This window comes from Monodelphis domestica, chromosome 1, assembly GCF_027887165.1.
Source record: "Monodelphis domestica isolate mMonDom1 chromosome 1, mMonDom1.pri, whole genome shotgun sequence".
In the NCBI taxonomy this organism is placed as follows: Eukaryota; Metazoa; Chordata; class Mammalia; order Didelphimorphia; family Didelphidae; genus Monodelphis; species Monodelphis domestica.
This window is the reverse complement of record NC_077227.1, coordinates 32,998,238-33,022,319: the sequence shown is the minus strand read 5'-3', so window position 1 is coordinate 33,022,319 and position 24,082 is coordinate 32,998,238. Positions and strand designations below refer to the sequence as shown.

General features: G+C 46.9%; 1 protein-coding gene across 7 annotated transcripts in view; it reads right to left on the bottom strand.

Annotated features, from left to right (window-relative positions):
- The window catches only part of LINGO1 (leucine rich repeat and Ig domain containing 1), a 515,479-nt gene that overhangs the window by 405,112 nt on the left and 86,285 nt on the right, over positions 1-24,082 (bottom strand). Inside the window, exon 3 of one of the 7 annotated variants that reach the window (XM_056796664.1) lies at positions 10,733-10,889. The exons of the other annotated variants lie outside the window; for them this stretch is intronic. The gene's annotated coding sequence lies outside the window, so the exon portion shown is untranslated. The remainder of the gene's footprint in view (positions 1-10,732; positions 10,890-24,082) is intronic. 7 annotated transcript variants of the gene reach the window in all.

The window sequence follows — 24,082 nt, the reverse complement described above, 5'->3', positions numbered from 1 at the left end:
ACATGGTGGGACTGGATCCCGTCCAGCAATGCCCTTACCCTCATGGAGCTCACTACCAAGTAGCTGCCTCCCTGGGATGGGAAGACCAGATTTCCTGGTCAGAGATAACATGGTTTTATTTCTTTTATTTAAAAAAAAAAACAACTCTGACCTTCCATCTTAGAATCATTACTAAGTACTGGTTCCAAAGTAGAAGAGTGGTAAGGGCTAGGCAATGGGGGTGAAGTGACTGGCCCAGGGACACTCAGCTGGGAGTCCAGATTTGAACCCAGGACCTCCCATCTCTAGGTCTGGCTCTCCATCCACTGAGCCACCCAGCTGCCCCCTCACACTATATCTTTCATCAGACTCGGTTGAATACCTGTCATAGCCTTCCATGCTTCATTAGATGGTAAACTCTTTGAGGGCAAGTCCGGGTTATTTTTCATCTGGATCTCCAGCACCCGCAGAGGACCTTCTTGGATATTTGGGCATGTGTGTGGAGAAAGCTCAGTGTATACACAGCTTCCGTGGAACTAGATACACAGTTTCTCTGAAATGTTTCATTTTGAGAGATCTGCCGAGAGCCCTGCACGGCTTAAGGGATTTGCCCATGATTGCCCACTCGGTGTGGGTCAGAAGTAGACCTTGAACCTGTCTCTGCCATCCTCTCTCTGTGGGACCCTGGACAAGCCACTTAAGCCCCATGAGCCTCAGTTTCCTCATCTGTAAAATGACTGTTGAACTAGATGGGCTCAGACGTCCAGCCCATAATTCTGCCAACTTGCCAACCTCTACCCAACCAGACTAGCTTCTTCTTACCTTGCGCCCAGTGCCCACTTAATAAATGTTCACAGATTTGAATTGCATTCAAGTGAACTGAAGAATCCACCATGGCTCCCCATTACCTCCAGGATCAAGTCCAATCTCCTCTTTGCATCCGTTTGCAATCTCCTTCAACTATCCCCACCTTTCCAGCGGTGTCTCATACTCTCACCCTGAATGAAATGTTTGCCTGCCACCTTGGCACCTTGGCTCCCAAGGGGGGTGCAGGAGAGGCAGGTGTCCATCGTTATGTGCCCCCCAGCTCAGCAATCAGGGTGCACACTTACCGGGAGTACGGCGGAAGGGGAAAATCTCATGACACAGCCTTTCATTGGAAATCAATAAAGCAGACGGGCCCATGATCTACACTCTCAATTTATTCTCGCGCTCTCCCTGGCTCTATCTTTACCGCTAACTCGCAGAGATAAGGCTCTGCAGAAACGGGGCCGGGAAGATTGGAATTCTGCGGCTGCCGGCGCCGGGAGACAGTCGGAGGATTTAGAGCGAGGAGGCGCGGTAGAGGTCATCCGGGCGAGCTCCCTCCCTTCCGAGGAGAAAACTGAGGCCCAAGGAGACCCAAGGGCACCAGCCGGGCAGCTGGGTTGAGATCCAGATCCTCCGCTGTCCCCTTTGCCATGCGGGCATTCCCTCCCTCCTCAGGGAGCCCCTTCGCTCGGGTCCTCTATGGCCTTGCTCTGCCAAAGGCTGAATACGTGGCAAAAACAAAAGAGGGCACCAGGACGCTCCAGGAGCCTGGCACTGCCCACTCACGCCGGGAGATTTCCCCAGCTTAGAACTCAGGATTTCTCGGCGCTGGCTAGGCTTGGCCAGCCTGGTCTACTCGTCCCTAGCTGAACTGGGCATCCATCTCCCGTTTTCCCTTGGCACAAGCGGCCTCCCATGCCCGGCTGGCACTCCCTCTTCACCTGGGCCTCCCAGACTCCTTGGTTTCCTTCAAGGCCCCACTCTTTCCCTGATCTCCCTGAGGCATTCACGGTCTCCGCTTTTACCCTGAATTGACTTAACTGTTTCATGCTGTGTCTACCTGCTTCTCGCCCCAATCCTCACCCCAGAATGGAAGCTGCTTCTTAGGGATGGAGCCTGTTTCATTTCTGCCTTTGTCTCTTTGGAGCTTAGCACAGTGCCTGGCACAGAGGACAAGGCTCAGACTTGTACTTTCATTAGTACAGGAGATTTCTAGATGAGCCAACTCCACCTACCCATACACGCGACCGCCTTCTCTACAATGTACAGTCCGGGAGAACCATCTAGAGCTCTAAAAGATGAAGAGATTGCCAGGTTATATCTGAGGCAGGACTTGAACTCGGGGCCAATTTTCCTGGCTTCAAGTTTAGCTCATTCCACCTGTATACTCTAAGGAGGAGCTCGACAAATGATTATGGAATCACTTCCCCCCGACTTGAATCCAAAGACATCCTCCATGTCCTGGCTCAGTCCAGTCTCTTCCTCCCCCTCTATCTGGGGATGGAGAGTGGATCCATCCCACGAACAAGAAATCATAGAGTCTGAGGACATAAAACACCAACAGGAAGAGCTGGGGGGCTCCTCCATCCTGTGCCCCCCCATTGTAGGAGCCTGCGTGTGGATGCATTTGGTGCATTTGACATCCCCTCTCTTTGTGCATATGGCGGAGGGGCAGGAGGAGAGCTTGTTGCCTTTCAGTGTGTCCACAGGTCTTCGATCTCTCCAACCCCCTGACTCCCAGGTGTGTGTCGGGCTGCTGAGGGTTGTGGGTCTGAGGTGGGGGCCTGTTCCTGACACCAGGAGGATTGGGGATGGATAAGGGGGCAGACACAGGATGACCAAGGCCAAAGCCTGCCATTACAGGGCTGAGGGTCTTCCCCTGCAGATCTCATTAGTGCTGCTCCCCAGCTCCACAGGGAATGAGGACACCCTCTTGTTTCTCTAGTCGCTCATTAAAAATGCTTCCCTTCCATGCCAAAGGTCCATCTCCTTTCCTCACCTCGCTCACCTTCAGCCACCCCATGGGACTCCCTCCTAGAAGCCTCGTTTCCATTCCAAAAGGAGAAGAAGGAAAAGTCCTCTGCAGCCCCTCCTAAAAACAAATTGGCTGGGAAACGGAGCCTTGGGCCAGGCGGGAGAGAGTCCGTCCTCTTCCCTCCCTCCTTCCCTCCTTGCATGGAGGAGCTGGTGTGACTCTCTTTTTGCCCAGGGCTGTTCTTGTGCCCAGACTCAGAGAGGATGCTAATGATTCCCACAGCTGTGCATGCCCAGGATGGCAAGTTCACCTCCCTCCCAGTCACCCAGCCCTTCTTGCCCAATTCTGGCTCCCTGGCATCTCCCCTCTTCCTCTAAGCTCCTGAGAGCTGGTAGAGAGAAGGGTGAGGAGAATAGGCAGCAAGGAGGGGCTCCACGGAAGGGGACTGGTCTAGAGAGGGTTCCTAAGGCCCCTTCTAAGAGAAGGGAAAGGAAACAAAGGAGAATGGGGTCAGGGACTTAGAGATGAAAGGAACCGACAAGGAAACTGAGGCCCAGTGAGGTAAGGTGACTTGTTCCTAGTCACAGGGACACGGGCAATAATGGCTGAATGGGATTCCAAGCTCCTCTGACCCCACATTTGTTGACCTTTTGAATGGATGGTGTGACCCCAGCAAGAAGAGAAGGGAAGAGGAGGAAAGGACAGGACAGGAGAGGAGAGAAGGAAGGAGAAAGCAAGGAAAAAGAAGGAGGGAGAGAGGAGGAAGGAAGGGAAAGGCAGAGGAGAAGAAAGGAAAGAGAGAAGGGAGGAGGGAGAAGGGAGGGAGAGGAAAGGAAAGGAAAGGAAAGGAAAGGAAAGGAAAGGAAAGGAAAGGAAAGGAAAGGAAAGGAAAGGAAAGGAAAGGAAAGGAAAGGAAAGGAAAGGAAAGGAAAGGAAAGGAAAGGAAAGGAAAGGAAAGGAGAGGAGAGGAGAGGAAAGGAAAGGAAAGGAAAGACATGGACAGGAAAGACATGGACAGGAAAGACATGGACAGAAGAGAAGGAAGGAGAAAGCAAGGAAAAGGAAGGAGGGAGAGGGGAGGAGAGAAGGACAAGGCAGGGGAGAAGAAAGGAAAGAGAGGAGAAGGGAGGAGGGAGAAGGGAGGGAGAGGAACAGAAAGGAAAGGCATGGATGGGAGAGAATGGAGGAAAGAGAAGGAGGAGAGGAAAAGAGAAAAGGAGAAAGGGAGGGGGAGAAAGGAGGAGGGAGAGGGAAGGAGAGAGGGAAAGGTGGAAGGAGAGGAGAGGAGACCAGAGGAGAGCAGCGAGGCTCTGGGGGTGGGAGTGTTCCCTCTGCTCTGCAGAAGCCAGTGACCTACATTTGCCAGGCTGGGCCGTCACAGCAGTGAAATGGAGGTACAAAGGCAGCCCCAGCTGTGTGGGAACTCTGGCCTCCTCCCCCAGGCCCTGGGTTGTCTTCTCAAGTGCAGGGTCCACTTTCCTTCCCCTCAGCCCCAGCATCCTTCTTCAGGGGCACAAAGGGGCACAAAGGGGGTTCTTAGCAGGAGGAGAAGCAGGAGGAAGCTGGGGCTGCCCAAGAGAAAGGTTGGCCCTCCCTGTCTTCCCCCCATGCTCCCCTCCCGAGCCTCAGGCCTGGAGAATGACCAGATCCAGGGGTCCTCAGTCCTGGAGCCCAAGAGAACAATGCAATAGACAGCCCCAGCTGCCATCTTTGCAGTCCTTCAGGGAGGATGATTTCCTGGGAAAGGAGGAGGGATGCAGAGAATTCCCAGGAACACCCTGCCCAAGTGAGGTGAGTCCTGGCTCTCGAATGGCCTCTTGTACCCAACCCTTGTCCATTGGGTGAGGGGCAGGCTGGGTAACTCGTGCCCAGACGCTGGCTCCTCTCCCTGCCACCTGGGGCCTCCAGTGGTTCTGACAGGCCTCTCTGACCGGCTAGTGTGGCCCATCCTAAGCCAGCCTGCCAGCCCAACTCTTGGGCCCACACAGGTCTCCTTGGTCTGTTGGAGTAAAGTTGGAGAGGCTAGGACCAGTTTCTGCCAACATGTTAAGACAAGCTGTTAAGTCTTAATAACACAATAACATATTTATTCTACATTCATAGTAACATAATTAATAATAACAACATTATTATTCTCTGCCATTGTGGAATGAACACACAGAGGAAACTAGTTGGTGCTGTGAAGAAAGCATTGGCCCTAGAGGGATCTAGAGCTGAGTTCAGATCTTGCCTCAGGTACTTACTAGTTGTGTGACCCTAGACAAGTCCTTGGCCTCCGTTTGCCTCCATTTTCTCATCTATGAAGTGGGGATAATAGTAGCCCTTTCCTCCCAAGGTTGTTGTGATGAGATTCTGAGATAGTATTTGTAAAGTGCTTTTCAAACCTGAATGCACTCTGTAAATACTAGTCACAGGAGGCATATGCTCCATAAGGACTGGGGGAGACACCGTTGTAAGCTCAGAGGTGGGATGAGTAATCTATCAGGAATGGATTCCTTCCACCCGATCCCCCCAGAACTGGTGAGAACCAAGGGCAGGGAAGTCCTCTTGCCGGTGATCCGATCTCTGAAGGAGCACCTGCCCCAGCGGCACAGCCTTGGAGCTCACGCCTTGCCTTCGACATTGGGACCATCCTCGCTCTCCATTCCCTGGTCTTGGGAGCTGCAGCTTTCTAAGAACTTGCTCATCTGGGTCCAAATCCAGGAAGTTTGTCTCCATTCTTAGGAGAAAAGGGACTTCCCAGAAGGGGACCCAAGAGACCGGTGCCTACCTGTGGCCAGCAAGAAGGGGCTAGAAAACTGGGCTGAGCAGAGAAGCTCTTAGGAAAGCTGGTGAGAAATGGACGTGTGTCCAAAGGAGATACGCAGGAATGGAGGGGATTGGAATTGGGTGCTACTGGAGGGTCAGAGCTCACACACACACACACACACACACACACACACACACACACACACACACACACACACACACACACTCTGTCTTCAAATACTAGAAGAGTTTTCAAGATGGAACTAATTCTGGTTCGCTCCAGAGGGGAGAACTAAAAGGAGGAGGGTGGGTGGAAATGGGTGGGAACTTGATTTCAGCTCTATACAAAGAACTCCCTAACAATTAAAGCAGTTGCACACTTCAGTGGGTGGCCTTGGAAAGTCATGAGTTCCCTACTACTAGAAGAATTCAAGCAGAAGTGGTAGAGGAGATTCTCAAGCAGGCACCAGTTGGACCAGATATCAGCAAGGGGAAACCCTTTGATCTGTGGATAAAGGATCAGCTGCCACTGAGGAAAACTGACCCCAGATGAGGCCAAGAAGATGCTCTTTGAGAAACCTTCATCACTCTTCTTTCTATAGAGCAACCAGAACATATCTTGAAACTCTGGATTTCAGTTTGTACATCTGTAAAATGGGGGAAGGGACACAACCACACAGGAGTATAATTACTTCATCAACCAATCAGTTCTCCTCCCTTTCTGCCATATGCCTGAGTTAGACAATGTGTGAGAGAAAAAACATAGGATAGTTGTCTTGCTGAGTTCCCAATCTGGTTGAGGAATCAGAACTCATTAAAACATTAACCAATTTTTAAAAAGATTATAATTTGTTACCATTGTTGTTCGGGTGTTTTAGTCATCCCCAACTAAAGTTTTCTTGGCAAAGACACTGGAATGCTTTGTCATTTCCTGTTCCAGCTTACTTGACAAATGAAGAAACTGAGGCAAACAGGGTTAAACGACTTGCCCAGGGTCCCACCGCTACTAAATGTCTGAGGCCCAATGATTTGCCATTTCCTTCTCCAGCTCATTTGACAGATGAGGAAACTGAGGCCAACAAAGTGAAGTGTCTTGCCCAGCATCCCACAGCTGGTAAGTGCCCAAGGCCAGATTTAAGCTCAGGAAGATGAGTCTCTCTACCCACTGAACCACCTAGCTGCCCTGATTTCAGTTAAGTGACATTTTTATGGCTCATAAGCTGAGTTCCAGAAAATCAGAGAAGCAAGACATTAATGTGGGCTTTCTTAATCAGGGAGCCTTCCTGGAAGAGGAGGGAAATGAGAGAACAGACTAGGATAGGTGAGGAGCAATGGAAAGGGTTTTCTAGGCAGGAAAAAATAGCCTGAGCAAAGGTGTGGAGGAACGAACGATTCCAACATTCATTCAGAGGATTGGACAAGGAGGAGATGGGGCCAGCTAAAGCCTAGTTCTGTTGGAAGCCTGTGGGAGATCAAGCTGGAGAGGTAGGTAGACTCTAGAGAGTCATGAAGACTTTTCACTCATCCTCTAGGTGATGGGGCATCATTGGAGGTTAAATTGCAATACCAAGTTTTCTGTATAGTTCACCTTTAAAGACCAGTGATGTATTATAAAAGCCTTGGTTCAAATCCTGCCACTGATGTTTACTCCCTGTGTGATGTGGGACAAGTCATTCATCTCCCTAAGCCTCAGTTTTCTTATTGGTAAAATGGGGAGAGGTTAGATTAAATGGCTGTGGAAGTGCCTTCCAGCTCCAAATCAATGGCCCCTATGACCACCTCAGGCAGCCATTCTATAATAGTATCCATCCATGATCTTTGGTCCTCCCAACAAGCCTGAGAGTCAAGTATTATTTTTTCAATCGTTTTTTCTTTTTCCTTTTCTGGTCCAGACCTTTAACGGCTTTAGTATAGGAGGAGCTCCTGGCGTGGGGAGGTGCAGGTATTTCCTCTTTCTAAATACAGTCTGCTGGATGAAACTGAGAGGGGAAAAGGGCATCCACTGACTTCAGACCCATTTGTGACTCCCTCCTCCTTGGCCTTCCAGACCCAGGCAATGCAGAGAACTACACAAATCAGAGAAATTAAATCTTACTCCAAGCTCTAAGCTTATTTGTATTGATGCCATGCCTTAATGGGAACTCCTTCCCCAGACCACTGAGTTAATCTTTCTAGAGAGGTACTAGGAGATGGGAGCATGGGAATGAACTTCTCTCAAGCTGGGGAAGCAGTAGCCCACAGTAAAAGCAGCAACTGGTTTGGAGGCGCACAGTAGGAACCAAGAACCAAAATATAGGAGCTCCAACACTCCACTTTTCTAGGTTCGATTTCTTACAATGTGCTCATTCTCCTACATGGGAGGAGAGGGCAAGGCTTCCCCCCAGATGGGATTAATTTCCTAGATGGTTTCTTCCCAGAGAAGAGGGGACCAGGCAGCACCCCTTTGGAGGTAGGGTGGGGTAGAACAGTGACCAAAAGAAAGGGGATGCTAAGGGGCAACTCATAAAGCTAACAGGATCTTACCCCAACATGGAAAGTGGATGGGATTTTCTTAGTCCTCCCATGGGAGAATATAAGCTCCCTGAGGGCAGGAATTGTTTCCCATCTGTCTTTGTAGCCTAGCTCCAAGCACAAAGAAGATGCTTAATAATGTTGGGGCACTGACCCTCTGATTCCTTCTCAACATAGACTCCAGATCATTAGGAGATAATTTCACAGGAGCTGGCATCATGGCCAAAAGCCATTCATTTCCTTGTGGTCAATCCTCCAATAATGGGAATCTCTAAATTCATGGTTTAATATATGTAGAATGGCCTTCAGAGATCATCTGGTCCAGTTCCTTCATTTTACATAAAGGGAAACTAAGGCCAGAGAAGTTGCACTTTGAATAGCAGACCTAGAATATAGCAGCCATCTCATGGGATTAAGAAACTAAGGCTGAGAGAGATTAAGCAATTTCCTCAGGGTCACACAACTAGGAAGTAAGTGGGTGATGCAGGATTTGAACCAAGGCCTTCCAGAGTTCCAATCCAGCCACTCAAACTTCCTGGATGTATGTGACCCTGGACAAGTCACTTAATCTCAGCCTAGATTTCCTCACCCCCCTCCTAGGGCTGTTGTGAAAACCAAAGACTAGATAACATATAGAAAGTGCTCAGCATGGTGCCTGGTACATAGGAGGCACTTAATGTGTCTCTCTTTCCTTCCTTTCTGCTTTGAGCCCTCTAAGATGGGAATTCAGAGCACAATCCTAACTCTTCTGGAAACTCCCCTCCTGATAGAAAGATCTATAAATTCCAGATTGAAACCCAGGGGAGCCCCAGGGGGTGAAGTAGACCAAGGATTCTTAACCTTGTCCGCATCATGAACTCCTTTACAGAGCTGAGTTTTTAAATGCATCCAATAAAAATGCAAAGCATTACAAATTATGTTGAAATGCATTTATGAAGATAAAAAAGAACTGTGTCCAACCAGTCCATTTTACAGATGAGAAAATGGAGGCCCAAAGAATGGAGACAAGTTGTTTAAGGCCACCCAGGTATATTGGAAATTCTATATTTGGGGGGATTTAGTTGTGGAAGAGACCTGTGAAATTATCTAGTCCCACTCCTCTACTGACGGATGATGAAACTTGAGCCCCATAAAACAGGATGACTTGCCCAAGGTCATACAGGCCTTTAAAGCACCCCACAATCTGGCTCTGACACATCTTTCTGGTCTTGTTTGCTCTCTGTTCTAATTAGCTGATTTCATAGCTGTTCCCTTTCCATATGGACTGTCCTATCCTGGCACAAGTGGCACCCCAAATCTAGAATGCCATCTCTCCTTTCACATCTTTGGAGAATCCCTGTTGTTATTCAGTAATGGTTGTGCCCCCATTTGATGTTTTCTTGGCAAAGATACCATAGTGGTTTGCTGTTTCTTTCTGCAGCTCATTTTACAGAGGAGGAAAATGAGGCAAACAGGGTAAAATGACTTGCCCAGGGTTACACAACTAGTAAGTGTTGAGGCTGGATTTGAACCCAGGTCTTCCTGACTCTAAGCCCAACCTGAGCCCCCTCCCCATTGAAGCATATTTTCTCTTTTAAAAGTCAATCAGCTAGTCCCTACTATGTGCAGGGCAATGTTCTAGGTACTGGGAAAACAAATGCAAAAATAAGGCAGCACATTTCTTTGCATCCATGCTGCCTGCCTCACTCCCAGCAGAATGTATGTTCCTTGAAGGTTCTTGGGTTCTTAAGTCTAGAGTTAGAAGCAACATCAGGGACCCTGGAATCCACCCCCTTCATTTTTTGGATGGTTAAGTCAAGATCTCCCCATATCATAAGCATCAGGCAGGGTTTGAACACAGATCCTCTGGTCCCAGAGTCAGTTTTCCTATATTCTAGTTTCATTTTTGTCTTTGTACACCCAGTGCCTGGCACCCAGTAGGCACTTAATCAGTGTTCACCCAGATGAACTAGAGAAGCTGCCTGACACAATGGACATGGAACCAGCTAGGGAGACCTGCGTTCAAATCCTGCCTCGGATTCCCTATTGAATGGGAGACTCTGAGCAACTTTTAGGCAGCTTTAGGACAAGAAATTGTAAAGAGGGTGGTGGTCCATACTGGGGAGGACTTCCCTCCTCCCAAGCAATCCAGGTTCCTGTCCCTCCTTCGAGGAGGAGCAGAGCACTGATGCGAATCCAGGTCTCTCAGGGGCCAAATCCAATTTCTTTACCCATTTCTACCCTCCAAATTCTTCTACTCCAGCCATTCTCTCCTCATCCCATCCCCTTGCCCCATCCTTCTCCAACACCATCCCAGAGAATCCGGCGTGTCCCTTCGATAGGCCAAACTCCTTGAAATGGCCGTGATTTGGGGGGAGAAGCTTCAATTTAAAACGAAATGGAATTTGCTTCTCATTAGAATGAGTTTGTCACCTCTATAATAAATTGTCCTTTTCAGTTGCAGAAATAGCTCCATTAACACGTTTTTTTTCCCTTCTCTAAATGAGCCGAGAGTGGGTAGGTTTGAAAATCCCCGTGGACAGTTAAAACACTAGACAGTCCCTTTGCCCCCTCCCCCCCTTCAAAAAAAGGGCAGAAAGTGCCATCATTGTGTGTCTGGGACCCAGCCGGGGAGAGGGCTAAGACCTGGCTAGTTACGGCACTGATGGGAAGGAGTCAGTTACTGGTAGAAGGGGATAAGGACAGCAAGGAGGGAGGTTCTAGGTTTACCTTGAGATGTGGGGATTTAGAACAAGGATGGCAGGACTGGGCTCAGAGAGGTCATTTAGTCCAATTCCCTTGTTCTCCAGATAAGGGATCTTCAGCCTGGCATAGTGAAAATTGTGCAGAGTTTGAAGTCTGAGAGTCTGGGTTCAAATCTTGGACCCTGTAGCCAGAAATTATGAAGAAAATGATGACCTATACTGGTGAGGAGTTCCCTACCCCCAAGAAATCCAGGTTCCTATCCCTCCTTCAAGAAGCAGTCTGACCTTTGGCCATGTCACTTAAACTTGCTTGGCCTCAGTTTCCTTATCTGTCAAATAACGAGGAGAGGGATGAGGTGACATTTAAGCATCCTTCTAGCTTTAAATCTAGCATCTCACATGATTTGGCCAAAGAGACAGAGGCAAAGAGTACCTTGGGTTTAGATATGGAAAGAGGTCCTAGGGAACACTCCATCCTACCCCTTATTTTATTTTATTATTTTTTAAACCCTTTCCTTCTGTCCTAGAGGCAATTCTAGGGCAGAAAGGGAAGAGCTAGAGAAATGGGATTACATAGCTAGGAAAAGCCTGAGGCCAGATTTGAACCCAGCATCCCCTGATTCCAGATCTAGTGCTCTATCTACTGTGCTTTCTAGCTGCCTGTATCCTCTTATTTTAGAGATGAAGAAACCAAGGTTCATATTTGGGGAATGACGACCATCTTTTTAATTTTCTTCTTTATTTTATTCCAGTAACAAATTTATCCATAAGTTTTCCAAGGTTACATAATTCATGTTGTCCCTCTCCCCTCTTCCCTACCCCCTCCCAGAGTTGACAAGCAATTCTATTAGGTTTTATGTGTATTAAATGGTTTGAACAGAATTTGAACACAGGTCCTCTGACTCCAAATCCAGTGATCTTCACACAGCCCTACATGGCTTGCTCTCATTGTTCTTCCCATCTCCCCCAGCCCATCTGCACCTAAGCAGGAGTCTCTTAACTTTTTCTGGGACACAGAAGACCCCTCTGGCAGTCTGGGGAAGCCTAGGATCCCCACCAGAATCACAGGAAATAAAATATAGGTTACAAAGAAAGACAATTATACCAAAGTAAGTAATCAAAATACTCAATCTTCAGAAGTCTGCAGACTAGCCTGTATCAAGAACTCCTCAGGAAGAAAGGAGAGAAATTGGGAAAGGGCCATCTCCCTCAGTGGGTCTTCCCACTTCCTTTCCTGGGGCTTAGGAGGACTCTAGCTCCAGCAGGACTCAGAATCCCCCATTGGGATACACACAGGAGAAGGTGTGTGAGGCGATAGGGAGCAAGGAGGGTGAGGAGGGGGCTCCTTCCTCAGGGGAGATCCAAAAGTCCTCAAAGGGTGATTTCTGGACAAGCCCCACATTTGAAAACTCGCCAGGGGAGGCTCCTGGGACAAGACACTCCTTCAGATGACATAAGGCTTGGAACTGAGGAGAGACGAAGCCAGATTGACAAGATGAGCCTAGATAATGGTTTGGGGCTAGGCCTATGATTTCACCAATATAAGGAGTTTCTGGCATGGAGATTCCCTTCCTCAATACATATCAGTTGCTCCTAACTTCTCTCATCTTTTGTTTTTTTCTTTTTATAAAACTCCTTCCCTTCTATCTGAGAATGGATACCAAGGCAGAAGAGTGGTAAAGGATAGGCAGTTGGGGTTTGGGGGACTTCAACCTGGGATCTTCCATCTCTAGGCCTGGTAGTCTATCCACTAAGCCACAGAGCTGCCCCCTAACTTCTAGTCTCAGAGAGTTACCTGGGGTATTGAGCTGCAATGACTTCCCTTGCTCTGCCTGACTTCCTGACTAAAATCAGAACCAGTAGGTTGTTGCCATCAGGACACCATGTTGATTCTCTACCAATAGCAGCAAGAATAACAATCGCTAATATTTCCATGAAACTTTAAAGTTTGCATCAGATATCCAGAGTCCAGGATTTTTCCTGGAGGAGACCACTAAGCACATGAAGGCTATTGGATGGAAGAGGCACGAAATGCCAAGAACAAGCAATGTGAGCTCTCTGAAAGGGTGGCCATGGGCACATTAGAGGGAAATCAAGCTCAGCTCAGGAGAAGGACCTGGTTTGGGCAAGTGGGGGATTTAGTGCTGAGAATGAGGGATCTGAAATCAAGTTGGACCCTTCACTTGACAGATGAGGAAACTGAGGCAGACAGAAGGTAAGTAATTTCACCAAGGTCCCACAAGCAGAGTTGGAATTTCAACTCAGGGGCTTTGACTCCAAGCCAGCTCTCTTCCACTGCTCCACACTGTCTTCTCAATCTCTAAGTTATTAGAATGCTAGTGATCATCTAGACCAACCAACAAGACAACATTTAGCCCAGACAGGCTGTCATTTGCTTCTGCTTGGATACCCCCAGTAATGGGAAACTCACTACCTTGATTACTGCTCATTTCTAATAACAATTAGAAGATGTTCTTTCTTATATTGAGTTGACATCTGCCTCACTATAATTTTCCCCCAATAGTACCTGCAAAGCAGCTAAGAACCAGGAGAGAATCCAGGAATCCTACCTCCTAGCCCAGAGCATTGGACTAAAAGTCAGGAAGATATAGTCCAGACCTGGCTTTGTCAGTAATCTCCTTTGCAAACTGGGATCTGCTTCATTCACTGACTGCATGAATTTTATGAGTTTACAGACTTCCACTAAAGTCTTCTCCCCCACAGTGGCCCTATTTTGTTTGCCTACAAAATAAGAAGGTTGCACAACTCAATTCATGTCTCTGGGCCTCAGTTTCCCCATCTGTGAAAGGAGGGGATTAGGCTGCATCCTCTTTAAGGCCTTTTCCAGCTTTCTGTCTCTGATTCTATGACTGTTTGATTCCCAGCATTTAGCACAAGGTCTGACACACAGGAGATGCTTAATAAATATTTATTCATCGATCCTTTAAGATTCCTCCTAACTCTGGCATTGCCATCTTCGTCTCTAAGTTATCATTTTGCTGTCATTAGCACCCTTAACTAGCTTTGCTATTATCTCCCTTAGACCCCTTATAAGCAAAGTTCCAGTCATGGGATCCTAGGATTCCAGGTCACAAGAACCCTTTGAGATCATTCGGGCTAGCCCTTTCCTTTTACAGATGAGGAAACTGAGGCCTGGAGACCAGAAACAAAATGGCTCACCTAAGCCGGCTGCTTGAGTGAGCAGCGGAATCCGAACCCTGGCTCCTTCCCAGCCCTCCTCTCACTGGGAGGCTTGGATCCCAGCTCTTCTCTTGGGCCCAGGGGCCAACCTTCCCTCATGGCCACAGCGGGCTCCTACAGCCAGATGGGGACACAGAAAGCCAGGCTCTTCTCAGACATCCTGGAATTGGAGTTTTCTCTTCTCCCCAGCGAGTGCTCAGCACTGGCCTGTCAATTAGCCGGTGGCCCTGGGAGAACAGAGATCAGCCCTTGCTCCAGCACTGACATTTTCTCTGGGATCCTCCGTGTTGACAGGTTGATGCTGGGGCTCTTAGCGTGTGTTAAACACGGGAGCCCCCGCTGAGACAGCTTTTACATCCTCTGTCTAACAAGTCTTTATCATGGCAGCTCCCAAAGTCTCCTCTCCTTTCGGAAACTGGGCTTCCAGGAAGACGCTTGACCCACCTCTCTCTCTCTCTCGCGCTGCCTCGGCTCCTCCTCCTACCCAACAAGTTCCCTGGCCTCTCTTCTGGGCAGCTCTTTTTGATTTCACAATGGAAGTGGAGCTGCCCACATGGCTCTACTTCCACTTGGGTCCAGGGTATCATTCACTGAGACTTGGGAGCAGCTGGGTGGCTCAGTGGATGGAGAGCCAAGCCTAGAGACAGGAGGTCCTGGGTTCAAATTTGGCCTCAGCCACTTCCCAGCTGTGTGGCCCTGGGCAAGTCACTTAACCCCCATTGCCTAGCCCTTACCTCTCTTCTGCCTTGGAGCCAATACATAGTATTGATTCTAAGACGAAAGGTAAGAGTTTAAAAAACTAAAAAAGACTGCTATGGGGGATAAAATGGCATGCATAGAACTGCCAAGGAATCCAAACCCATCACAATACAGTTACCAAACTCTATTTTTTAAAACCATGTGAGCATCCCAGCTGCCCAGTTAAGAAACTCTGATCAAGTGGGAAGAATCCCAGTAGATCCCAGGCCTCCTGGTGATAGACAGAAAGGGGAAGTCTGGGTAAAGAGCATAATTAAAATGGGGGCAGGGCTAGCCTAGTCTCCACCCCCATTTCCAGCCTGGAGCCCCAGTCTCTTTGCTCAGGTGAGGTCCCCACCCCACCTGCTATTCCTTTCCCACCAACCAAGCCTCTCCGACCTTCAAGATCCCTCCTTCCCTCCCCCCTCCACAAAAATCCAGCCCGCCCGATGGTCCCTCTTCTAGCGCCAGCCCCCAGAGCCTGGGGCCCAAGAAGGGCCCTTGTGGCGGAGGAGCCTCCACTCACGCGCCAGCGCGGCCCACGTCAGCCCTCGTTAAGCATTGTGTTCCTGTGGCCCACGCTCTGTCCGTCCATCAGCTTCTCCATGATGGATTCATTAGCGGCGCCCGCTCCTTCTCCGCACCCCGAGCCCAGTGAGTTATGGCCCATCTCTCCCTCCCAATGTCCTCCTGCTCATCACCACCAGGCCCATATTAGCCGCGTGCACATCTGTCAGACGCAGGCTCCCCCCTCTGCCACCCCTCACTCCCCACCGCCACCGATTCCGGGAAGATAAGCCCCACCGAGTGTTTATGGCCTTATCAACAAGGCTGGCCCTCTCCCTCTCCCTCCCCAGGCCCCATTCCCACCTCCCTTTATGGGGACCAATATTTAGGCCGTAAATATCCCCGCACATCTCCCCCGGCCCCAGCGCCAGCGTGCCTCTGAATACATTGCTGCTGCTACCACCCAGGGAACAGATGTTTGGGCAGACTTATCGCCCATCCAAACTGCCTGGCCCCGTGGGCCTCCAGACGCCTCCGCCGCCTCCTCCCTCCTTCCTCCGCCCTCCACCCGCCCCACCAGTCCCTGCCTCCTTCGTGAAGCATCCATTGGAGGATGGAGAGCTGGAGGGGACCAAAGGCATCCTCTGTTACACCGACTATTTACAAAGGAGGGAACTGAGGCACAGAGCAGGAGGAGATCTCACCGGAAACTATACACAGAGCAAGCACCAGGGTGAGGCTTCAAATGCGGGTCCTCTGGGGTTCCTAGTTCTGTGCTTCATCTGCTAGTATTAATATTAATCATCATCATAATAATAGCTAGCATTTATATCGAGCTTGAAGGTTTGCAAAAAATTTTATAAATGTTATCTCATTTAAACCTCATGGAAGTAGATACCATTATCATCCCATTTTACAGATGAGGAAATTGAGACACAGAGAAGTTCAATAACTTGTCCAAAGTCACACAGCTAGAAAGTGTCTGGGTCTGAATTTGAACCTAGGGCTTCCTGACTCCAAATCTAGTCAAGAGAAAGATGGGACACCTGCCCCAGAAGAGTTCTCCAACTAGCTAGAAGAAACAAGAAAACAGGGAAAAGAAGGAAAGAAAGAAGGAAAGGAAGGAAGGAAGGAAAGGAAGGAAGGAAAGGAAGGAAAGGAAGGAAGGAAGGAAGGAAGGAAGGAAGGAAGGAAGGAAGGAAGGAAGGAAGGAAGGAAGGAAGGAAGGAAGGAAGGAAGGAAGGAAGGAAGGAAGGAAGGAAGGAAGGGAGAGAGGGAGAGAGGGAGAGAGGGAGGGAGGAAGGAAGGAAGGAAGGAAGGGAGAGAGGGAGGGAGGGAGGGAGGGACGGAGGGAGGAAGGGAGGGAGGAAGGGAGGGAGGAAGGAAGTGAGGAAGGGAGGGAGGATCAGAGGAAAAGAGGAAGGAGGGAAGGGAGGGAAAGAATGGAAGGAGGGAGGAAGGAAGGGATTATTTCTTAAGTATTCTTAAACTAGATATTAAGCCTCCCAAAGTGCCAAGGCCAATGCTGAGTAGGAGGCAAAAGATAAGGAAAGTGACACAGGCTCCTTTTCCCCAAGGGAGTTGCAGCCTGATGAATAGTTTCCTTCTCTGTAGCCCAACAACAATAGCAGCTGCTATCACCTCATTTAGATGGTGCTTGAAAGTTTACAAAGTGTTTTATTCTCAACAACCCTTGGAGGTAGGTGCTATTATCCTGAGAACTGAGAAAGGTTAATTTACTTGCCCAGGGTCACACAGAAAGCATTGGAATTCAGGTTTGAACTCAGATCTCCCTGATTCCAAGTCTAGCTCTTCATCCAATTCTTGGAAATTTTAGAGTTAGAAGGGACTTTAGCAGGCATATGGTCCAATTGATCCACTTGACAGAGGCAAAATGATACACTCAAGATCCTAGGATCCCAGGATCCCATACTGAGAACTTAGAAGTCATTAAGTCCAATCTTCCCATTTTATAGATGGAGAAGCTGAGGCCTAGAGAAGAAAAAGATCTATATACTTGAGCTCACAAAGCTATTAAGAAGAGCTGGTACTCATACTTGGTCCTCTCACTCCCCAATTCAGGATCCTTTTTAATAACATTTTACAGAATTCAAAACTGAACCTTAGAGAACTGAACACACTTATGTATCATCATAGCACTAGTGAGGGAAGGATACTATATTCATGGGATGTTAGGGGCATGAGGGAGCTTTCACAAAGGAAGGAAAAGGGAGGAATCTGAGACCCATCATGAAGGAGTGACTTTTCTTAGGTCACACAACTTGTGAAAACCAGATCTGCAATTCCTGTCCCTGGCTCTGACTCCAAAGGTATTCTCTGCCACATGCCCATTACACACCTCTCCACTTAGCCTATATTCTCATCAACCTTAATCCATAGAAGTGTATGGCCTCTAAACAGGTCTCATTGCTCCCAGGTTCTTCCCTACCCAATCTACCCCCCCCCAATAGCCATCAGTTTATTTTTCCTAATAATACATAGATGATTATCTTACTCTCCTACTCAGTGGTGCCCTATTGAACAAGTAAAATTCAAATTCCTCTTCTTGATTTTCAAGATCCTCTATAATATAATAAATAATAGCAACACTATCTTTCCAGCCTGGTATCAAATTACTCCTCTAGCAGTGTGACCTTGGACAAGTCACTAATCTCTCATGTCCCAAGCAGTTTTCTAAGAATGTAAGTTACATATTAGTTTCCTATTTGAATTGGCAAGGGATACTTCCCCTATATGAATGGTTAAAGAAATGGATGAAAGGTTATTTATTAAAAACTTATTGTTTACTAAACATTGTGCATATATGAAATCATAAGTTCCAATAATAAAACATCATTACTATTGTTTTTTTTCTAAATTTACATTTTTCCCTTTGTAAATAAAACCTTTAAAACTCTCCTGGGCCCTGTAGTGTTTGGGAAGAAGGGAAATGTCTCCTCGATTCAATTCCACAAGGATTTATTAAGTGCCTACTAGATGCAAAGCACTATGCTGAGAACACAAAAATGGAACTGTCCTTGCCTTCAAGAATCTAACTTCTTTTAGGAAGAAAATGTGAGATGGAAAGTCTTGCTTGGAAAGGACACCTACAAAGTAGCATCAGTGGCCAGAGAAAAGGCTGTAGGGATGGGGACCAGGGAATCAAGTAGGCTCAGGACCTTGGAGAGCAGGGCTAGCAGAAATGCAAGCTGAAAAGAGATCAAGGGCCAAAGATGGTCCTTTAACCTGACTCCTAGAGAATAGTAATGTGGTGCCTCCATGGGAGGAGGGTCTGGGAAGACAAGAGGCTAAAGTTTGCCTCCTTCAGAGGTCAAAGTAGACCTTCCCATCAACAGGGTCTGCCTTGCAACAGTTATCAGGACACAATAGGCAACTTGCTTCTGGGGGTGAATAATTATCCTGTGCTGGATTCCACCAAATGGAAGGAACATTTGGTGAATTGAATACTTGCTCATTCTTCTTTTCTTTGTTGATGGTCTCTGAACCCCCACCCCCAATCCCAATGTTTTTGAACTTTGTTTACTCCCTATGCCCTTTTGACCACTTACATGAGTTCTTCATGGCATTTCCTCCTGATTTCAAAGTCCTTAATGCAGCCAAGACTTCCACAGGTGGCACCCTTGTTTCAAGTGAGTAAACAGAGACCCAAAGATACCAGATCTCACAGTTAACCATTAATGATCAGAAAGGAAGAACTTCATGCCAGGATCCCATGTGATGCTAAGACTGAACAAGTGGTGGCCACAGGAGAGCTAGAGGATGGTCCAAAGCCAAAAAGAGAGGTGTAGTAATATATAGGTGGGGGAAATCAGAATTCTGGCTTGGGAGGGGAGTTATAATCCTGGATCTGTCACCTTACTTATGTAAAGATTAAAATTTAGGGGAGACTGGGGAGCCTGAGACAGGTGAGGCAGGTAGAAATTAGTTTCTCTCTGCAAGAAGTATTATATTTTTTAGAGGTTTATTAAAGGTTAAAGATTAAAGAATATACAAGTAAGAAACATGTGCCTAGGCCAGAGGCCTAGACAAAATAACCTCACATCATGCAAGAGACGCGCCTGCTCCAAAACGGAAGTCCAAAAAGAGCCAAGAGAGAGAGCCTCTCAAAAGCCTTTGAATCAGCTTAAATACCTTCTCGATCTCGGCCCAGGTGAGATTACAAGGCATTCTGGGGAAGTGGAGCAAAGGCTCGTAGGGACTGTAGTCCTGTATTCGAGTCTATTTTTTACACTTACTAGTGATACAACTGGGGGCAACTTCTTTTCCTTAACTGAGACTCAATTGCATGATTTTTAAAGTGAGATCAGATAAAGGGATCACTAAGGGTCTTTTCCAACTCCCAAATTCTCTAATCCTAGGAAGAGCCAGAGATAAGGGAAATGAGATGGAGATGGGACAAGGTGATAGATGAGACACCATTCTCCTGTGTCCAGAATTTAAATGTCCCATCATTCTGTATGGAAACTAAGGGGTCCAGAGACAACATGAATTAAGGCAGGGATAAGGACCCCAAGGAGAAAAGGTTCCTAGCTATTCCTGCTCCTCCCCATCCACAGCCTCTATTAAGTCTCTCTACCCTCATGAAACTGCATTCTCCTTGAAAGGAGTGTTATTTCATCTCTGAAATGTCATCCTCAACACTGCACCCCCTCCCAAATCCCATGAGGTCCTATACATTGCAAAGTTAATGACAGGATGGTGTTATGGAAAAGAGTCCTATATTTGGGGTCAGGAGATCTAATTTTGAATCACAACTCTGCTGTTCACTAGCTATGTGGCTTTGAACTAGCATGTGACCTTGAACAAATATCCTCTCCTCTCTGGACCTCAGCTCTCTCCTCTAGAAAATGAGGTTAGACAATGTAACCTCTAATGTCCCTGCTAGATAGCCCTAAATTCATGATCATATGTATGACCTTTAGCAAGTCATTCTTACCCCTATGGGCCTCAATTTCCCCATCTGCAAAATGAGAGTTGGGCAACTACGGCAAAGGTACTTTCCAGCTCTAAGTCGTCTGGGATATCATTACCCTGGACAAATCACTTCACCTCCACTTGAACCTTCTTCAGGCACACTACAGCGCAACCAGCTGTTCCCCATCTCTAAACTTCTGCATTGGATTCTCTTATTCTTGGAGGGCACTCCCTCTTCACTCTTATTTCCCATAGTCCTTAGTTTCTGTCAAGACTCCGCTTAAGCTCCACCTTCTATTCTAGGCCCTTCTTTTTTTATACTCCTTATCTTCCATCTTAGAATCAATACTGTGTATTAGTTCCAAGGCAGAAGAGCAGTAAGGACTAGGCAATGGGAGTTAAGTGACTTGCCCAGGGTCACACAGTTACTAGATACTTTATTATCTGTCTCCCCCATTCCACCTCAGTGGCTAGTTCTTTCCCCCAGTTTGTCTATATTTTGTATCAATTTTATGTATCTATACGTGTATACATCGTTGTCCCCTCATTCAGGAGGAATGTAAACTCTTTGAAAGCAGGCATTATTTTCAGTTTTGCCTTTGTATCTCCACCACCTAGCACAGTGTCTAAACTGGTGTTTAATCAATGATTGTTGAATGAGCAATTCACCTCCCTGGGCCTCAGTTTCCTTTTCCATGAAAGGAGATTATGGCACAACAAAATCTTTATGCTCCCACCCTCACAGGGTGGCTGCCAGGGAAGTGCTTTGTAATCCCTTCAAGTTTCAGTTACATAAATGCCAGCTATGGTTCTCTTCCTCACTTCCATCTCCCCCACAGCACAGCACAGCACAGGCTGGCATACAGGAAGCAATCAACTAATAAATGATTGATTGATGGAGAATGGAAAATCCGCCCAGTCCCAGCTTAATGGATCTGTGAGTGTGTGTGCATGGGGAGGGGGAAGAGGAAAATCATCGAGCGGCAGAAAGGTAAATTTCACCTGAATGAAGACACACACAGCCAGCCGATCGATGAGAGATTGTGGGCTTAATAAGCCAAGGGGCTTCCTTCCCGCGGCTCTTGCACATTAAGAATTATTCTACTTGCAAACAAATAATTTGTACGCTATCTGCCCAGCCCTGAGTGATTGGAGCATCTCCCATTCATCCTGGATTAATCCCAGAAGCCATCTCTTTTGTTTCAGCTGCCTCTGCAGCTCCTTCCTTTCCTGAGGGAGTTTTCTCCTGGTTCTCAGATATAAGCAGGGTTGGACTCAGAGGCAGGAAGAGCTGGGTTCCAATTCTGACTGGTACACCTTGGTCCTAGCTATGTAGCCCCAGGCCCCAGGTCACGAACTTCCTTTAAAAACCTCAATTTCCTCATTTGTGAAATAGGAAGAAAAATTATACCTTAACAGCATGGGGTAATTGATCAACAGCTGTCCTAGGAGCAGGAAAGACCTGGGTTCAACTTCTACCTTTTATACATCCTGACTGTGTGACCCTGGGCAAGTCATTTAATCTCTGCCTGCCTCCATTTTCCCATCCATAAAATTGAGATAACAGCACCTACCTCCTAGGGTGTTAGGTGGATCAAATGTGATAATATTTGGAAGGTATTTTGCCAACCCTAAAGTGCTATTTGGGACCCAGGATGTCCCAAAATTCTTCATGAAGCTCTAAGCTTTAAGTTAGAATAATAATAATTATTATTATTATTATAGCTTAAAATTCTATTAAAACCTTTGAGATATCCTATAGAAATGCTAATCATCATCATGGTTATCATTATTACCACTATTATTAGGATTTTCCTCTTTAAATTCCCCTTTTCTTACTTATATACCAAATTATCATTAAATCTGGTTAATTCTGGGGGCCAACTAGGTGGCTTAGCAGAGTGAGAGCCAGGTCTAGAGATGGGAAGTCCCAAGTTCAAATTAAGCCTCAGATACTTCCTAACTGTGTGACCCTGAACAAGTCACTTAACCTCCATCACCCAGTCCTTACTGTTCTCCTGCCTTAGACCCAATGCACAGTAAGGAATTTTTAAAATTCAGTTAATTCTCCATTTAAAATAGTTCTCCTACCTATACCTCTGTCTCTATGGCACTTCCACCATTGGAATCTAGATCATATCACTTTACACTAGGATTACTGGTATATTACAAAGAGACTTGGTCTTGGAATCAAAACACCCGAGTTCAAATCCTGGCTTTCGAATTTAGTAACTTTGTGATTTCAGGCAAGTTGAGGCATCTCTCTGAGTCTCAGTGTCCTTCGGGAATTGAAGGTAATAGTACCCCAATTATTCACCTCCCAAGGATATTGTGAGGAAAGCACTTTGGAATCTTAAAAATGCAACAGAAAATGGAGTTACTATTACTAATGATACCGCATAGTCAATGGTCTGGGTATCCCCATTCCTGAGTTCCATAGCACAAAGGAAACATCCTAAGGTGAGGAGATCTGGCTTCCATTGCTGGTCCTCCCACTGGTTGTCTTTGTGACTTTGGGCGTTACCTCACTTCTCAAGGGCTTGGATTCCTTCTCTGTAAAATGAGGAGGTAGACTCTGTGACTTCTAAATCCCTTCCAGCTAGCTCTAAATCCTGTGATCCCTTCTACAGAAGCTACCAGTTTTCCTGCAAAATTCACTCCATCAGGATACTCCTTTGCTCAAGGATCTACAAAGGCTCACAAATGCCCATCCCATATTTAATGGATTTATAGAACTTAAGGTTGGAATGGGACTATAGGATCATTGTATTTAAAGCTAAAAGGGAGTGTAGAGATCATCTCGTCTAATCCTCTACTTTTCTCATGGAGGAAACTGAGACCCAGAATGGTCAGTTGGTTGATCATATATGCCTGACTACCCACAGCACTTAGTGCCTAGCTACAATTTCTAAGTTCCTTTCTAGTTCTAAATGCCATAAGTACTCTGCCTGTTAGAGACAAAATCATAAAATATCACAGAACACTAGAGTAGGAAGGGATCCTTCAAAGTCATTTTACAGTATGGTCTTTTTGTGTGATCATATTTTCTCATTGCATGTGAGTCAATTCTCCCAGCAAGAGAGTCCAATAAAATGGGGCTGCATCTTCTTCCCCATTTCCCCATAGTTCCTGGGACAGAGCTAGAAAAAAAGTAGAGGATCAGAGGATCACTGACCCAGAAGAAAGCCCAGAGGTTGGATGACTTGATCAAGATGGCATAGGCAACAAATGGCAATGATGCAATTACAGTCAAGTTCTAATTGGTCATCCTCCATTATAGCACACTGTGTCCTCCTTTCCTCCTCCTCCTCTCCCTCTCCCCTTCTTTTCTTGTCCTCTCCTTCTAATCTTTCTTTCCTTTTTCTTTTTCTTCCTTCCCTCCTCCCTTTCTCCTCCCTTCCTTCCTATCTTGCCTTCTTCCTTCCCTCCTGCCTGCCTTCTCTCTCTCTTTCCTTCCATCCCTTAAAGTCAGAGCTTTGGAGCTGAAAGGAATTCATCCAACCTCTTCTTTTTACAGATGAAGAAGCTAAGATCCAAAGAGCTTTGGTGATTTTTCCGTGGCCACAGAGGTAGCAAGTATCGGGAATGAGCTCCTACAGAATCCTCTTACTCCCAATTTAGCCCATTCTCCCCCACAGCAGGCTCCTCAACTGCATCCCAGTAAGCATACATTACAACATGACTACATCTGGGAGCCAGAGTGCCAAAGAGAGCCTGGAGGAAACTGGAAAATGTGAAGATCTTGGAACCAGGAGACTTAAGTCCTAGCCCAGTGGCAGCCATCAACTACTCATTTCCTGTACAACCAGGGCCATGGACTGTTACTTTTATTTCTATAAGCCCCAATTCCTTATATGTAAAATGGGACTACTAGTAGTACCTAGAGGTAGTATGGCAGTGGGTAGAGAGCTGGCCTTAAAGTTAGAAATATTTGGGTTCAAATTCTGCCTCTAATACATCCTAGCTCTAAGACCCTAGGCAAAGCTTCCAACCA